Genomic DNA, 18909 nt, shown 5'->3' with positions numbered 1-18909 from the left:
TGAATCAAATTTGTGAAACAAAACCTTTCCTGCACAAAGTCATGCTGACTATCCCTAATAAGTCTAATCTTTTTCAAATGGAAGTATATTCTGTCCGTGAGAATCTTCTCCAATAATTTCCCTACCACTGGTGTTGTAATTCTCACCAGCCTAGAATCATAGAATCCCTACAGCTCCGAAAAAGGCCAAATAGCACAATGAGCCTGCACCAATCCTTCAAAGAGCATCCCACACAAATCCAGACCCCTCACCACTTACCCCATATATATTATGGTTAAGCTATCTAGCCTACACATGTTTGGATTGTCAGAGGAAACCAGAACTCCCAGTGGAAACTCACATATACATGGGAAGAGCATGCAAACTCCACACAGACAGTCACCTAAGGCTGGAATTGAACTGACACTGTGAGGTAGCATGCTAACCACTGAGCCTCCGTTCTGTCCCTGGCCTTTTCTTGGATTATCCCTGTTGCCCTTAAACAAAGATATAAAGGGCTCTCCTGCCTGCATCACAAGATGAAGGGCTTACGCCCAAAACATCAATTCTCCTGCTCCTTGGATGCTGTCTGACCTACGAGCTTTTCCAGAGCTACACTTTTCGACTCTGATCTCCAGCATCTGTAGTCTTCACTTTCTCCTGCTGCCTATATCAGCCAGAGAAATAGGATTATGCCTTTTCAGTGTCCTGCATCAACACTGATGCTTTGTCAACCATTTCTTTCATAATTTATCATCTTGTACTCTTCATGTTCTCTGGCTCTAACTTTGGAAAGTTAGCTTCATAGCACAATGAAGCAACAGTCATGAGAATGTTCCTACGTTACTTCATTTCTTCTAAATGTCATAATTTTGGAAAAAGTATACCAATAATTCAACCCTTGATTCCACAAGCCATCATAAATGTCTAACTACTCAATTATATCACATAGACCATCAATTTCCTGACAGGCTAAAAATAATTCATACTAGGTTTCGTTCCAGTACTATCAGTCATGAGATCAGTCCCCACACAGTTTAGGGGCTTGGCCATAATCAGACATCTGCACAGCCCAGTCACGATCAGGGGATTTGTCCATGAAGTGGGTAATGGTCAGTTAGGAAGGCCAATCATAAGCAGTCAGGGGAATCGTACATCGTCTGTCATGCAACTACAAGCACACCAGTCAGAGGTCTGCTCACAAATCTCAGGACCTCTCATCAAAGTCAGCCAGGGGTAAATTCCTGGGATCTGTCCTTTGATCATGAGGTGCACTGTCAAAAAGGTGGAGGTGTCAAATCTGTGGAAAACAGAAGCATTTGTAAAAGTGGGGACAAATGATGATCGTACATCATTCAAGGTGTATAGGGATGGTATGCGGAACTGCATCAGATGGTGTGGAGGGCTACAGGAGGGGGTGTTAGTGGTGGTAACTGTGTGCTCCATGGGGAACATAAAGACATAGGGTTGGTATTATTAGTGTGTAATACATTGTGACCAGTGGTGTTCCACAAAGATCAATCCAGGGATCTCTGTTGTTTGTAATAGATATAAATGATTTGGATGAAAATGTAGGGTTCAAGGGCAAGGAGAACAAAGGTAGGTGATCGTAGGTAATGTACTGGATCTTCACATGGGGGAAGGTGTCAAGGTAGTGTCAGGCAAAATGGGACATGGAGGCTCTTGGACGTATACCTGGTGACGAGGAGGAACTTGACACTAGCGTGTCCATCTCAAGCTATGTTCCCTGCCATTACTCGCTGTTCCCTAGATGCAAAATGCAACTGGAAAGTGGCTTGCACAATGCCCAAGGGGAGCAGAATCAGTATCAGTTCAATAGGTAAAAGTTTGGGATCCTGTTGCTGAATGCTACAACATTGAAGGGGCAAATATGTGAAGCATGCGTTTGCAAATTCCGGAGACATTTCATTTGTAATGTAGACAGACTGAATATTCTTACCTGATCTGGACTACAAGGTCCACCAGCTTTGTGGTTGATTCAGAACTGGCCTCTGAAATGGCTTAGCAAGACATTCTGTTGTCGGGAAAATAAAGGAATAAAAATAGACAGACCATCCACTTCAACTAAGGCATCAAAAATGACAAAGGCAAAAACTGTTGACCCTGAAAAATGCTCCTTCTTAACCTCTGGGAGCAACTGCCAAAGTTGGGGGAGTGTCTCACAGACTAGTCAAGCAACAGCCTGTTATTGCCTAACTCACAGAATCACACCATAGTCAGTTTTTCAAACTACATCATTATGATCCCGAGGTGTGTTCTGTCCCACCAGCAGGACAGGCCCAACAGACAACAACACTTGCACACGTGTAGTGTCTTGAGGAGATTAATCAACCCAGGATGTGTGACATGTAGTATCAGAGAAATATTAACACTGACCAAACAAGGAAAGATTCAGAGATGCCGGTGTTGGACTGGGCTGTACAAAGTTAAAAATCACACAACACCAGGTTATAGTCCAACAGATTTAATTGGAAGCACACTAGTGGGCGGCACGGTGGCACAGTGGTTAGCACTGCTGCCTCACAGCGCCAGAGACCCGGGTTCAATTCCCGCCTCAGGCGACTGACTGTGTGGAGTTTGCACGTTCTCCCCGTGTGTGCGTGGGTTTCCTCCGGGTGCTCCGGTTTCCTCCCACAGTCCAAAGATGTGCAGGTCAGGTGAATTGGCCATGCTAAATTGTCCATAGTGTTAGGTAAGGGGTAAATGTAGGGGTATGGGTGGGTTACGCTTCGGCGGGGCGGTGTGGACTTGTTGGGCCGAAGGGCCTGTTTCCATACTGTAAGTAATCTAATCTAATCTAATCTTTCGGAGCGACGCTCCTTCATCAGGTGATTGTGGAGGTCTCGATCGTAACACAGAATTTATAGCAAAAATTTGCAGTGTGATGTAACTGAAATTATACATTGAAGAATTGATTGTCTGTTAAGCCTTTCATCTGTTAGAATACAGTGATAGTTTCACTTCTTTCATGTGTAAATCACAAAACCTTTTTTGTAAAGTTGCATTCTCGGGTTAGCTGTCAACAATGGTGATAGCTAGACAATATATTGTCAACCTTCAACATATTGTCCAGCTATCACCATTGTTAACAGCTAACCCGAGAATGCAACTTTAAAAAAAAGGGTTTTGTGATTTACACATGAAAGAAGTGAAACTATCACTGTATTCTAACAGATGAAAGGCTTAACAGACAATCAATTCTTCAATGTATAATTTCAGTTACATCACACTGCAAATTTTTGCTATAAATTCTGTGTTACGATCGAGCCCTCCACAATCACCTGATGAAGGAGCGTCGCTCCGAAAGCTAGTGTGCTTCCAATTAAATCTGTTGGACTATAATCTGGTGTTGTGTGATTTTTAACTTCAAACAAGGAAACATTTTGACAATGGGAAAATTCTTTCCTCAATGATATTAAGACATCCTGAAAAGGAAAGGAGGTGGAGAGACCAAAAGACTGAAAAAGAAATTTAAAAATTTTCAGCCTTGATAACTGAAGACTCAGCACTCACCAATGGGGCAAAGGAATTGGCAGGATGTACAAGAGACCAGAGTTCAAGGAAGATAGAACTCATTCTGAGACAATTGTAGAGCTGGATATTTTTCAAGGAAGCGAAAGGTGAAATTAGTGATACAGAATTGAGTTAGTGACAGAGGCCAAAGACAATGGGGATGCAGTCTCACCAATGTTTAGTTGGAGGAGGTAGGAGCTCAACCAGGAGAGAGTGTTCGATGAACAAGTTGATAACACAGAGGCAATGAATAGTTTGAAAGTGATGTTTGAAAGTTTGAAAGTGACTCAACAACAATTGAGTGTTGTCAGCATACACTGCCATGTCTCACTAGTCTTACTTTTAGATCAAATGTATTGTACCTAGTCATTAGAAACATTTTTTAAAATTTGTTTTATTATACAGGTACTTGCCATGTGAAGAAATACTGGAGAATAAATCAAGTTGAAGAGAGATCTTAACAAATGTTTCCTGTATTCTGACTGTAAATGCGTCCTTGAGAGCCTTGAGACAAACCTGGACAATGTCGATGCTGGATTGACAATAACCTCTGTGTGCCCATGGTATTGCTGAAGTTGGCCAGCAAACACTGTGTAGTATACCAGCTTAAAATACTGACAATTACCTCTGTGTTTGTTTCTGAGCAACAGTAATAATTCTTGGATGATGATGTGTGGAACTTTTCTCTGTTTGGTGTAACCTAAACAATGACAAGGAAGATGGAAAAACATGGTGAGAATGATAAAGTCAAATCTCAAGAAAAATATTTGCGATTTCTTCCTCAAGACTTAAATAATAACTGCAGATTGCCATTGAAAGATGACAACACTATTTACATGCATTTGCATCTCATTAAAGCCCCCAACCCATTCTTTACATCTGATTATGAGGCCTTAATCAGGTTGACATAGGGATGGATAAGGTATTTGAAGTCTTCCACCCTACCAACCTTCGCATAAACCAAATCATCCGCCGACATTTCCACCACCTCCAAATGGACCGCACCACCAGGGATAGATTTCCCTCCCCAACCCTTTCCGCCTTCCGCAAAGACCATTCCCTCCGTGACTACCTGGTCAGGTCCACGCCCCCCTACAACCCACTCTCCCATCCTGGCACCTTCCTCAGCCGCCACAGGAATTGCGAAATCTGTGCCCACACCTCCTCCCTCACCTCCATCCATGGCCCTAATGGAGCCTTCCACATCCATCAAAGTTTTACCTGCACATCCGCCAATATCATTTATTGTATCCGTTGCTCCCGATGCGGTCTCCTCTACATTGGGGAGACTGGACGCCTACTAGCAGAGCACTTTAGGGAACATCTCTGGGACACCCGCACCAATCAACCACTCTGCCCTGTGGCCCAACATATTAACTCCCCCTCCCACTCTGCCGAGGACATGGAGGTCCTGGGCCTCCTTCACCGCCGGTCTCTCACCACCAGACGCCTGGAGGAAGAACGCCTCATCTTCTGCCTCGGAACACTTCAGCCCCAGGGCATCACTGTGGACTTCAACAGTTTCCTCATTTCCCCTTCCCCCACCTCACCCCAGTTCCAAACTTCCAGCTCAGCACTGTCCCCATGACTTGTCCTACCTGCCTATCTTCTTTTCCACCTATCCACTCCACCCTCCCCCACTGACCTATCACCTTCATCCCCTCCCCCACTCACCTATTGTACTCTATGCTACTTTCTCCCCAACCCACCCTCCTCTCATTTATCTCTCCACCCTTCAGGCTCTCTGCCTATATTCCTGATGAAGGGCTTTTGCCCGAAACTTCGATTTTCCTGCTCCTCGGATACTGCCTGAACTGCTGTGCTTTTCCAGCACCATCTAATCTAGACTCTGGTTTCCAGCATCTGCAGTCATTGTTTTTACCTATTTGAAGTCTTGGCAGGCTTAAAAGTGGACAAATCTCCAGGATTGAATGCATTGTGTCCAGGCTGCCATGGAAGGCAAGGGAGAAAATTGCAAGGGCACTGACTCAATTTTTTAATTTCTCTCTGGCCATTGGGGAGGCATCAGTAGACTGTAAAACAGTGAATGTTGTTCTGATATTTAAGAAGAGTTGTAGAGATAAAATAGAGAACTACAGACCATTGAGTCAAATGGAAACTATTGGAGAAAATTCTAAAGGGCAACATTTACCTCCACATGGAAAGGCAAGGCTTGATCAGGGATAGTCAGCATGGCTTCATCAAGAGGGAGGTCATGCCTCACAAATTTGATTGAATTTTTGAGGTGTGTAGATGAGGGTGGTGCAGTTAATGTAATTTATAAGGATATCAGCAAAGACATTGACAAGGTCCCACTTAGGAGACTTATTGTGAAGACAAATGCACATGGGATAAAGAGTAATTTAATGAAATTGATTCAAAATTGGCCCCCTGTAAGAAACACTGTGATGACAGAAGGCTGCTTTAGTGACTTGATGTGTATTGCAGGGATCTGTGCTAGATTACAGTAGATTCCCTACAGTATGGAAACAGGCCCTTCAGCCCAACGAGACCACACCAACCCTCAGAAGAGTAACCCACCCAGACCCATTCCTCTACATTTACCCTGCCTAATGCACCTAACAGTATGGGTAATTTATTGTGGTCAATTCACCTGATCTGCACATCTTTGGATTGTGGGAGGAAACTGGAGCACCCAGAGGAAACCCACGCAGAAGTAGGGAGAACGAGCAAACTCCACACAGACAGTTGTCCAAGGCTAGGAATCGAACCCAGGTCCCCAGCGCTGGGAGGGAGCAGTGCTAACCACTGAGCCACCAGCCCAAGACTAGTTACCCTATTATTTGCCATTGATCAAATTAACATAGATGACTGTTTTGGATTAGTAAATTTGTAAATAACACAAAGATTGGCTAGGTGATTAACAATGAATTTGAGTGTCTTGGGCAACAAGCAGACATAAACAGGATGGTCAAAGGGACAGATAAGTGCCAGATGGAATTTAACCTAGAAAAGTGTGAGGTGATACATTTTGGAAGAAGTAATTTGAGAAGGAAGTATTCAAAAAATGTCTTGACACGAGGAAGTTCTGTGGATCAAAGGGACCTTGGAATGTTTGTTCATAGATCTCTGAAGGCAGAAGGGCATGTTAATAGGGTGGTGAAAAAGGCACATAAAGGCACTTGCCTTTATCAATCGAGACATAGATTACAAACGCAGGGAAGTCATGTTGGTGTAGCGTGGAACTTCACTGAGATCACAGGTAGAGTATTGTGTGCAGTTCTAGTCACCATATTACAGGAAGGATGTGATTGCACTAGAGTAGGTGTGGGGGAGGTTCACCAGGATGCTGCCTGGAATGGAAAATTTAACTGATGAGGAAAGGCTGGATAGGCTTGGGTTGTTTTTGTTGGATTACAGAAGACTGAGGAGCAATCTGATTGAGGTGTACAAGATTATGAGAGGTATGAACAGAGGGTGAGGAGCAGCTGTTTCTCTTAGGTGAACAGTCAGTCACAAGCGGACACAAGTTCAAAGTGAGGGGCAGGAGGTCTGGGTGAAATGTGAGGAAAGCTTTCTTTACTCAGAGGGTGGTGATGGTCTGGAATGCACGGCCAGGGAGGGTGTTGGAGATAAGTTGCCTCACATACTTTAAAAGTACCTGGATGAGCACTTGGCACATCATACCTTTTAAGGCTATGGGCCAAGTGCTGGTAAATAAGGTTAGTTTGAAAGTCAAGTGTCAGTGCAGACTCAATGGGCTGAAGGGCCTCTTCTGCACTGTAAAATTCTATGATTCTAACCTAAATTATTTATGCACCAGTCCTAATTGTCCTCTCCTTTCTGGAGAATTGAGATGCTGCAAATGCCCAATGTGGAAATCATTGCGGGTTCCTGGCAGCTGAAGCTCACTGAACGTTTGTCCTAGTCACTCAACTGCTTCTTCACAACAAAGTCCTTACATCCTTTATGGCCACCATCCTCTTTGACCCTTCACCTTCACAACTCTACTGGCCTCACCACATCAATAGGCCTACTCTCAGACCAACTCACACAAAACTTCAGCACTTCAACTCTTTATTTTCGAACTCAGGAACGTGTATGATTTATCAAATCACCTTGCACACACAGATACAGACTCATCGTATGCACGATTAAGGAGGCTTTTGTGTTGACAAGAATACATCTATGGCTCTTAGCTTTGCTTCCTTGCATTCAGTCATATTGTATTTAACTGGAAGTTGCCAACCCCTGTCTACTTCATGTTACTTTCTTAACACATATTCTGTGACTTCAGCAGTCTTACATGCTGCCAATGTCTATGTGGGCTACATTCCTTTTTAGCACAAAGGGAGAACCAAGCAATTTATGACAGAAACACTGAACAGTCAAGGGTATGACCATGTTATGTCAACATCATACCTACAGCACATGACAGCAATTTATGCAGCAAACACATTGCATGTGCTTCTAACAAATGGACATATGCAAATGTCCAAGGGGAGCAGACCATAGTGGGGTCAGGGGTACTACTAAAGTCAGTCAAGGGATTTTTCTGACTCCAGCACAAGAGTTGGCCAAAGTCGGTTAGCCACTTGACCTTAACAGAGTCTGGGGATCCATGTCCTTTGCAGTTTAGAGATTGGGCTATGGTCAGTCAGGTTAAGTGCAAGCAGTCCAGGGATCACAGTCAGGAGCATTTGGGACCATGGAGAAATCAGTTTGGGGGGATTGGACCAATTTTTCATGCAATAGACAAAGGAAAAGATTTAATCTGATGGAAGTGAAAGGGAGAGGCATTAATGGTGAAGCAGGAGTAGGAGACGTGGTGAGGCATAGCCAGTGAGTAAGCAGAAAATGCAGAGGGTAGGAAGTGTTACTAGTTTGGGAGGATGAGATGAGTGACAGCTATTAAGTAGACATACTACAGCAACAGTGAACTGTTGCAAATAAGCCTTGGTGAGGTGTGTGCAATGGCAGAGTGTATGTTGGCACAGTGAGGGTGAAGAAGCGGAGACAAGATGGTGGTACTTACCTTTAAAGTGCATTATATCATTGAATATCATTGAACTACCTGCACTGCTGGATGTCACTCTTAACTGCAGTGCCTGAAATGTGAGACTACGCTGGCTGTACCTGATAGCATGGCCTACTGTGACAGTCTGCTGGAAAAAGGATGACCTTGCTCTCCACCCCACCATCTATCATAACCTGTAGGTCCTTGTCCTGGAAGCTAAAGTAAGCATTCCTTTCCTCTGAGTCATGTCTTGTATGTGGAGGCTCTAACACCACAGTGTGAGGGGTGATTCCTGGTTTTCAACATCTACAGTGTTGTGTAGCTAGCCTTTAAATATATCACCAGTCATGTGAACAAGAAGGTCTCAGCAGTGGAGAGAACTTCTGCCTCTCCTGCCATGTGAGATACCAAGAAAGGCTCCCAAAAGCAGAAGGTTGTTAAGGAAAATGACTCCACATCATGTGGACCAGGAACCATGTGTCTCACTCGATAATATAATAGAGAATAAAATGAAGCAGAGAAGGTGGGGAAGGAGTACAAAGTCAGTGAGTTTGAATAATGAGAATCAGATGGATTATTAAAAAGTCAGAGGAAGAGTGGAAAAAGGCGAAGAGAGGGTGTGAGAAGAGATTGGCAACCAAAAGGGGAAAACCTAAAAGGGGAGGCAGTGACATTTGGGTTGATTAGGAACCAAATGCAAAAAGGTAAAAGACATGCTGAGGGACTAATGAATAGTTTGCATGTATCAATACCAAACGAGAAGATGCAATAATCCAAAGTAAAGGAAGTGGTAATTTGGATGTTGGATGGGCTAAATCATGTGAACATATGAATAAAGAGTACAAATAGGCAACTCTGCACCTCAATACCATTCCAATATTCAGTAAAATCATGATTGATTAGATTACTCCATAATCCCTGATAATAATGGATCCACTTGTATCGTAAAATATTCAAGGACTCTGCTTCCACCACCTTTTCAGGTAGAGAGTCTCATGAACCTCTATGAAAAAGAATTTTGCTTCACCTCCATTTGAATGGATGATAAGTTGATAAGGATGAGTATATAGTCAGGGAGTTGTTATGGCAGCTCAGTAGTTCGATGTCAGCTCACTGTAGATCAATACAGTTTATCAATGGGTTGAGGTGAAAATGGTAGCCCTTGACATCAAGGCTGTTTACACCAAGTGTGCCAAGGAGCCCTAGCAAAACTTGAATCAATGGTTGTCCGTGGCAAACTCTCTATTAGTTGGAGTCATGTAGGAGAATTGACGTTTCAGGGCTGAAGGGCTGATGAAGGGCTTATGTCTGAAACATTGATTCTTCTGCGCCTCGGATGCTGCCTGACCTGCTGTGCTTTTTGAGCACAACTCTCGACTCTGATCTCCAGCATTTGCAATCATCACTTTCTCCTGGTTGGAGTCATACCTAGACATAGGAAGATGGTTGTCATTATTGGGGGTCAGTATTCTCAGCTCCAGGACATTTCTTCAGGAGTTCCTCAGGGTAGTGTCCAAGGCAGAACAATCTTCAGCTATTCCAACAATGACCTTTCCTCCATCATAAGGTCAGAAGTGGGGATGTTTCACTGATGATTACACAATTTGCAATACCTCAGATACTGAAGCCGTCCAGGTTCAAATGCAACTAGACCTGAACAATATCCAGGCTTGGGCTGAAAAGTTGGCAAGTAACATTTGTACCGCATACATGCCAGCTATAAACATTACCAATAAGAAACAATCCAACCACCTCCCCATGACATTCAATGGTGTTACCATTGCTGAATCCCCACTGTCAACATCATTCACCAGAAAGCCAACTGGACCCACCAAAAGACTAGAAGAGCAGGTCAGAAGCTAGGAATACTGCAGTGGGAAACTCACCTCCTGACTCCCTAAAATATGTCACAAGGCACAAGTCAAGAGTGTGATGGAATGATCCCCACATGCCTAGATGAATGCAGTTCCAAAAACACTCAAGAAGTTTGAAACCATCCAGGATAAAGCAGTTCACTTGATTGGCACCACATCCACAAACATCCACTCCCTCTATCGCCACTGCTCTGTAGCAGCAGTGTGCCCTATCTACAAGATGCACTGCAGAAATTCACCAAAAACAGCACCTTCCAAACCCACAACCATTCCATCGAAAAGGATAAGGCCAGCTGCTACATGGGAACACCCATGCACATTCTCCTCCAAGTCAGTCACCACCCTGACTTGGAAATGTAATACTATTCTTTCACTGTCACTGGGTGAAAACCCTGGAATTCAATTCCAACTGGCATTATGAGTTAACCCACAGCAGGTGGACTATAGTAGTTTAAGAAGGGGCTCACCACCACCTTCTCAAGGGCAACTAGAGATGGGCAGCTAGCAATGCTTACATCCCATGAATTAATAAAAAACAAATAATGCTTTCTCTATTCTATCCTCTGAGCCCTGCAACTTCACTTCCCTCAAGGGCCCATTCAATTTCTTGATTAGTGAGTTCCAGGCTATTAACACTTGGAGCAAAATACTCTGCTTTGCACATCCCTGCATCTGAATCCAAAACCATTCTGTGTCCTTAATCCTTGCACCATCAGCTAACGGGAGCAGATTTTCTTCGTCTATCGTATCCAAATCTGTCACAATCTTGTACATCTCCCTCAAATTCCGCCCCAACAATCTCTTTTGCTCCCTGAAGAGCAACCCCAGTGTCTCCAATTTATCCTTGCCACTAAAATCCCCTATCCCTAAATCCATTTTGGTAAATCTTCTCTCAATCCTTTCAAGGGGCCTTACATTCTTCCTAAAGTCTGGGGACTAGAATTGGATGCAATAATCTACTTGTGGCCTAACCAGAGCTTTATAAAGATTCATTACAACCTCCTCAGGTTGATATACATCAAATCTATTTGTGAAGCACAATATTGCATGTGCTTGTCTAACGGTTCTCTCTATATGCCCTGCCACTTCCAATATGCAACCCCAGGTCACTTGGCTCCTCTACACACTTTAGCACTATGCCATTACATCAGTATCACCTCTTCCCATATGTTTGGCAAAAATGCATCAATCTTTGTATTAAATTTCATCCACAGATCATCATGGGAGTTGCTTCAGGTATACATTGGGTATTTTTTAATTGGGGTAAGATAGGGCTCTTTGAAAGATAAGGGTGTTTGGGAATATGATAGAGTTAAAGAAGAGATTGTACAATGCATGCTAAGTGAATTATTCAAGCAAGAAGTAGGCCAAAGACAAGAGGTTAAGGATGGAAGTGAACAGGAGAACAGATTGATGAAAACAGAGTGTGAGAATAGAATGAGTCAATATAAAATTGAACTTAAAAGTCTTCTACAGGCACATAAATATTAAGGGAATGTAGTAGGTGTTGGGTAGGTTCTCACTTGGACAGAAAGGGTAATAATATATTTCGAATCATAGAGCAAGCCTAGAACATAATAAAGCTGAAAATGTGTTGCTGGAACAGCGCAGCAGGTCAGGCAGCATCCAGGGAACAGGAGAATCGACGTTTCGGGCATAAGCCCTTCTTCAGGAATGAGGAAAGTGTGTCCAGCAGGCTAAGATAAAAGGTAGGGAGGAGGGACTTGGGGGAGGGGCGTTGGAAATGCGATAGGTGGAAAGAGGTCAAGGTGATGGTGATAGGTCAGATTGGGGTGGGGGCGGAGAGGTCAGGAAGAAGATTGCAGGTTAGGAAGGCCGTGCTGAGATCGATGGATTTGACTGAGACAAGGTGGGGGGAGGGGAAATGAGGAAACTGGTGAAATCCGAGTTCATCCTTTGTGGTTGGAGGGTTCCTAAGCGGAAGATGAGGCGCTCTTCCTCCAACCGTCGTGTTGTTGTGGTCTGGTGATGGAGGAGTCCAAAGACCTGCATATCCTTGGTGGAGTGGGAGGGGGAGTTGAAGTGTTGAGCCACAGGGTGGTTGGGTTGGTAGGTCTGGGTGTCCCAGAGGTGTTCTCTGAAACGCTCCGCAAGTAGGCGGCCTGTCTCCCCAATATAGAGGAGGCCACATCGGGTGCAGAGGATGCAATAGATGATGTGTGTGGAGGTGCAGGTGAATGTGTGGCGGATATGGAAGTTTCCTTTGGGGCCTTGGAGGGAGGTGAGGGGGGAGGTGTGGGCGCAAGTCTTGCACCTCCTGCGGTTGCAGGGGAAGGTGCCGGGAGTGGAGGTTGGGTTGGTGGGAGGTGTGGATCTGACGAGGGAGTCATGGAGGGAGTGGTCTTTATGGAATGCTGATAGGGGAGGGGAGGGAAATATATTCTTGGTGGTGGGGTCCGTTTGGAGGTGGCGGAAATGATGGTGGATGATGCGCTGTATATGGAGATTGGTGGGGTGGGAGGTGAGGACCAGTGGAGTTCGGTCCTGGTGGCGGTTGGAGGGGCGGGGTTCAAGGGCAGAGGAGCGGGAAGTGGAAGAGATGCGGTGGAGGGCGTCGTCGACCACGTCGGGGGGGAAATTGCGGTCCTTGAAGAAGGAGGCCATCTGGGTTGTACGTTTTTGGAACTGGTCCTCCTGGGAGCAGATGCGGCGGAGACGAAGGAATTGGGAGAATGGGATGGCGTTTTTACAGGGGGCAGGGTGGGAGGAGGTGTAGTCCAGGTAGCTGTGGGAGTCGGTCGGTTTGTAGTAGATGTCCATGTTGATTCGGTCGCCTGAGATAGAAATAGAAAGGTCGAGGAAGGGGAGGGAGGAATCTGAGACTGTCCAGGTGAATTTGAGGTCGGGGTGGAAGGTGTTGGTGAAGTGGATGAACTGTTTATTAGAGCATAATAAATACTTACATCTGTGTTTACTAAGAAAGAAGAGGCTGGCAAAATATTGGTGGAAGAAGTGAGGCTCGAGGTTTAGGGATCAATAGGCTACATATACTGGAAATGCTAGTAACACAGCCTATAGCTTACATCCCAGGCTGCTAAAGGAAGTTGAGGTGGGCCTTTCCATATCCATATAATCTCACCAAGACAGGGAAGAGTGCCAGAGAATTGGACAGTGAGTGTCAAATGCAACAGTGGAAGTCAAGAATATGTAGGTAAAATTTTTGAAATAGCAATCAGAGAAATAAAAAAAAATCAGCAGTCACTTCGAGAAATTTGAATTGTATAATCAACAAAGGGAAAGCAGTGGATGTTTGCCAATTGGATTTAGAGACCATTTACACCTCATAACAGTTAACAAAAGTTGAGGCTGTTGGATTTGGGCATAGATATACAGTGATTGGTAAAATAGTCAAAAGCATCATGAGAAAATGTATGTTTGCGCAGTGAGCGGTTAGAGCCTGGATTACACTGTCTGAGAGTGTGGAGGAGGCAATTTGAACCATGACTTTCAAAAGAGAATGGGATACACACCTGAAGTCAAAACATTTGCAGAATTAAGGTGAATGGGAAGACAGCTCTTGCTGAATGCCAGCACGAAGTTGATGAGCCAAGTACCTTCATATGAACTGTACAACCCAACCACCCTGTGGCTCAACACTTCAACTCCCCCTCCCACTCCACCAAGGATATGCAGGTCTTTGGACTCCTCCATCGCCAGACCACAACATGACGGTTGGAGGAAGAGCGCCTCATCTTCCGCCTAGGAACCCTCCAACCACAAGGGATGAACTCGGACTTCACCAGTTTCCTCATTTCCCCTCCCCCCACCTTGTCTCAGTCAAATCCATCGAATTCAGCACCGCCTTCCTAACCTGCAATCTTCTTCCTGACCTCTTCGCCCCCACCCCAGTCTGACCTATCACCCTTACCTTGACCTCTTTCCACCTATCACATTTCCGATGCCCCTCCCCCAAGTCCCTCCTCCCTACCTTTTATCTTAGCCTGCTGGACAAACTTTCCTCATTCCTGAAGAAGGGCTTATGCCCGAAACATCGATTCTCCTGTTCCCTGGATGCTGCCTGACCTGCTGCACTTCTCCAGCAACACATTTTCAGCTCTGATCTCCAGCCTCTGCAGACCTCACTTTCTCCTCATATGAACTGTAGCCATTCAGTATTCTTTAAATCTAAGATTTAGATATTGATGACATCAGTTTGTGGGGTTATTTGGTACCAAGTGGGAAAAGGCCCAATCAATTAATGCCAGCACAGATGCATGAGACACATTGCTTACTCAACCATTATGGATGTCCTGGGGATCTGTAGAGTTGCTTTTATTCAGCTGTTAGATTACTGAATCTTACAGGAAGAGTTGACTCTGTTCCAGGTTTATCATCATGAGTAGAGTCATAGAGTAGAGTAAAGTCATGGAAACAGACCCTTCAATCCAACCAGACCATGCTGACCATAATCCCAAACTAAACTCATTCACCTGCCATATGGGCTAGATGCACTTGGCCCATATCCCTACAAACATTTCTTATTCATGTATATATCTAAATGTCTTTGAAATGTTGTAACTGTACCCACATCTTCTGGAAGTTCATTCCACAAACAACTACTCTCTATGTAAAAAAGGTTGCCCCTCATGTATTTTTTTAATCTTTCTCCTCTCAGCTTAGAAATATGAAAAGTGACTATTTCAATCGTCTTGAAATCCCTCACCCTAAGGAAAATATATCTGCCATTCACCTTATCTATACCCCTCATGATTTATGCACCTCTATAAGGTCACCCCTCAACCTCCTACACTCCAGTGTAAAAGGTCCCAGCTTATCCAACCTCTCAAACCCTCCATTCCTGGCAACGTCCTGGAAATCTCTTCTGAACTCTCTCAAGTTTAATAATATCCTTCCTATAACAGAGTGACCAGAACTGGACACAGTACTCCAAAAGAGGCCTAACCAATGTCCTGTATAACCTCAACATAACTTCCCAATTCCTATACTCAAAGATCTGAGCCTTGAAATATAGCACGCTAAATGCTATCTTAGCCACCCTACCTGTATGTGGTGCAAAGAAGTATGTCCTTGAATCCTTAGGTATTTCTCTCTCTATTCTACCTGAAGCCCTAGTTTTAATTCTATAAGTCCCGCCCTTGTTTGTTTTACCAAAATGCAATACATTGCATTTATCTAACTTCATCTCCAGCTCACGAAAAAGGAAGTGCTATTAATGAAAATCATAGAATCCCTACAGTGTGGCAACAGGCCTTTTGACCCTACAAATCCTTATCAATTCTCTAAAGAGCATCCCACCCAGACTCATTCCCTCCAACCCCCCACCATCTTGTTACCCTGCATTTCCCATGGTTAATCCACCTAACCTTGGACTGCGAGATGAAACCAGAGCAAACCCATGAAAACATGGGGATAATGTGCAAACTCCACACAGACAGTTGTCCAAGGCTGCAATTGAACCCAGGTCCCTGGCTAAACACTGAGCCCACCATGCCAGTCTCACTAATGTGTGATTAGTCACCAGAGAAATGTGTATTGGTTATCTGACAAAGGACAGGTCCACTGTTGATTTTTCCTATATTCTTCCCATTTTTTAAATTCAACGAGCAATGAGAAATAAACATTTAAGGTGATTTCCTTTTGACCTCCTGTGTGTTCCAAGGAAGTGCAGGCCCTCTTTCTGAACAATCCTCTACCATGACCATTTACTGGCTCCTCTGTTTGACCATGGCTCATGATACCGAACATGAAACTGTAGGGATGGCTTGCTAAAGGGCAGAATGATCGCCTCCTAAGGTCTTCTACTGTATTAATCTGGGTTTGAAATCAGGACTACGGCGTCTAATGCCTCACAGGAATCACTGCCCTGGGTAATGTAGCATGCTTGTACTGTACTGTTGGAGGTGCAAGAAAGTAAAGAATAAGGAAAAGGGAAGAAACATGCTGCTAAAACAATCCTAAAGTTTGTGAATAGGCTGGGCACTGCACATAGGTTTGATAATTGTCACTTAACAAACTAGCCATATTCATCCATGCTTCCTCACGAAGATTATTAGGCAGTCTCGTATATGTCATTAAAAACTGTCGTTATGTGTGGGCCGAGCACAGCTACAGCAGCTACATCAAACTACGGCAGAGCCAGTGAAATAATTTGAACGTGAAATCATTCCTTATTTAAAAAAGGGCTAACCTCTAAAAACTAGACACTTCAGAACAGATCCTGACCTATTGCAACTATTATCTATTATAGTTGGAGCCGGTAAGACTTGAACTTGGACCTTCAAGCCCACAGATAAGGATAGCTCCTTTGAACCACAAGAGCCTTCCTCACCGGCCTTACTGTCTGTTGTCTGACCTGCGTTTGTATTTTTCCAAGATCTGTAGTAACTTGAGTCTTCCTTTTGCTTTTTTTTTGCCCACTCTGTGTCTGTATCATCAATATAGAGAGACCTGAGCCAGGGTAATGTTACCCCCTAAACTGTGCACACTGATCTGTCACATCCTGCTTCTATGAAAGTGAATCGATTAGAATGCAGCAGCTCAAAGAGTTCTTTTCATTTCTGACATCCTACATGTCCTCAGCCAGACTGTGTGAGAAGAAAGCCCAAATCCCACTCCACAAAAGCAGCCCTTTCTCCGAGCACTAGACACACAGTACAAAAGACAACAATGGCTTAGCATAAACACTATTTAATGGAATGCACATTCGATTGAAGAGATGGGCGTCGATTCGTATAGCAGCAAAGCAAATTCATTGTTAGCAGTTGAAAGGAGGTGTAATGAACAGGAAGCATCATTTCAAGAAGCTGACAGTGACCATCCAGTAGCCTACCATCTATCGTTTGAGTTTTCAGCATTAGAGACCGAAACGTCGGAAAATAAAGTCCTGCTGAACGTTCTATGCAGCAGTTAGGGACTGAATGGAGTTTCGAGTTCCCTGGGTGCCCTGCCCCAGGCAGTGGGCTGACGGTAGACGGTAAAAGGGGGTGTCTCGGATTCGGCTCCGGAATTTTCACGTCGCTTTTTGTGGAATCTGAAGGTGTTCGCTTAAACTTTCAGCATCCAATGCAACTTTTTAAAACAAAACGATCCTCCTCAGAAAGTGATTTATTATGTGCATTTTCTTAGATTTTCTGAAGATTCCTTGCTACATTCACAAAAGAGAAAGGCACGAGCAACCGGTGTGTATTTCAAAGGGTACCTCTAGGTCCTACAGCAGATTACTGAATGGCGCCCACACTGCTCTCCTTTTACACCCACTTTCTATTTGAGACAGGTTTATATCTAAACTATATATAAGTATTTTTCAACCAAGATATTTTTAAACAAACCCGAAGCAAGCAAAGGAACTTCTGACCTTTTTCGACTTATTTTGATCGTCTTTTAAAATCACAGGAACTTTAAGAACTATGGAAAGAGCATGAATTAGAATCCCTACAATGTAGAAACAGGCCCCTCAACCCAATAAGTCCACACCAGCCCACCGAAGAGTAACCCACCCAGAACCATTACCCCACATTTACACCTTTTGGATTGCGGGAGGAAACCCACACAGTTCCTGAGACTGGAATCAAACCCAGGTCCCTGGCGCTGTAAGGCAGCAGTGCCAACCACTGAGGCACAGTACCATTCAAGTCAGAGCAGAGGAACAGTACAGTAATAACTGTAAAACCATTCATACTTCCCAGTGTGTTCAGTGAGGTTACATCAAAAATAACAATGACAGCGTTAGTGAAAAAGACATTCTGTCAAACATTACGTTTTTACACACAGTTTGCAAAAAGAGATTAACCAATGACATTAACACATGCGGTATGAGAGGGATATGCTAATTGGTTAACCAGTGGATTGGTAGAGATGTTGCCAAATAGTTTGTTACCAATTATTAGTGACGAGCAGTTAACTGACAAGAAACAAAAATAATGATGGATAAACTAGGCAGGTCTGGCAGCATCTGTGGAGACAGAAAAGACAGTTATTGTTTCCAGTCTGGTATGCCCACTCTTCAGAACTATATTTTACATTTTGCTCAGTTAAACTGCTAAATTTTGTTTAAATTTTAAACCATGCAGGTTGACTCTGGCACTGACAAATAACTGTAACCCATTTTGTTAAGTTGAAACAGACGCCGTGTGTTTACATGTTCTTTGCGCCTTCAAAGTGCGAGGCCATGTATAAAATAATGATTTCAGTACATACAAGGGCACCCACCACAAGGTGAGCCAGACTGACGTGCCTAACTGGTTGTTGTGGTGCAGTTGTCCTGAGTACAAGACGAAAGACTTCAACAACACATATATTTTTGTAAATAGTTTTACTCTGTACGAGAAAACGCCTAATGAATTATAACTGTTTGAAACGGATACAATGACGGACTGTTAAAACAGGCACTTTTTTATGGGATGATGAACCGACACCCGGCAGGACCATGCGGAAGCCATGTGTTTGGTGTCCCTCCCACAGTTTGACCATCATCGGCTCCCAGCACAAAGTAATCAAATATCCCGGCAATTTAATCACTGAAAGCCTCCGTCCCGAGACGACAGAAGTGTCAATAACATGCTA

The 18909-nt window shown here is 44.0% G+C and overlaps 1 long non-coding RNA gene across 2 annotated transcripts in view; it reads right to left on the bottom strand.

Moving 5' to 3' along the window:
• LOC122551131 (uncharacterized) overlaps positions 1-18909 on the bottom strand; it is an 80073-nt gene that overhangs the window by 26547 nt on the left and 34617 nt on the right. For both annotated transcript variants that reach the window (XR_015757354.1, XR_015757353.1), the window contains 2 exons: positions 4139-4213; positions 1940-2014 (listed from right to left, as the gene is read on the bottom strand). This is a non-coding gene — a long non-coding RNA (uncharacterized LOC122551131). The remainder of the gene's footprint in view (positions 1-1939; positions 2015-4138; positions 4214-18909) is intronic.

The sequence above is a fragment of the Chiloscyllium plagiosum genome, unplaced genomic scaffold (assembly GCF_037043375.1).
Source record: "Chiloscyllium plagiosum isolate Xiang-an unplaced genomic scaffold, Cpla_swu_hap1 HiC_scaffold_6, whole genome shotgun sequence".
NCBI classification, from domain to species: domain Eukaryota; kingdom Metazoa; phylum Chordata; class Chondrichthyes; order Orectolobiformes; family Hemiscylliidae; genus Chiloscyllium; species Chiloscyllium plagiosum.
Note: the sequence above shows the minus strand (reverse complement) of the source record. Positions and strands in the feature narration are given on the sequence as shown.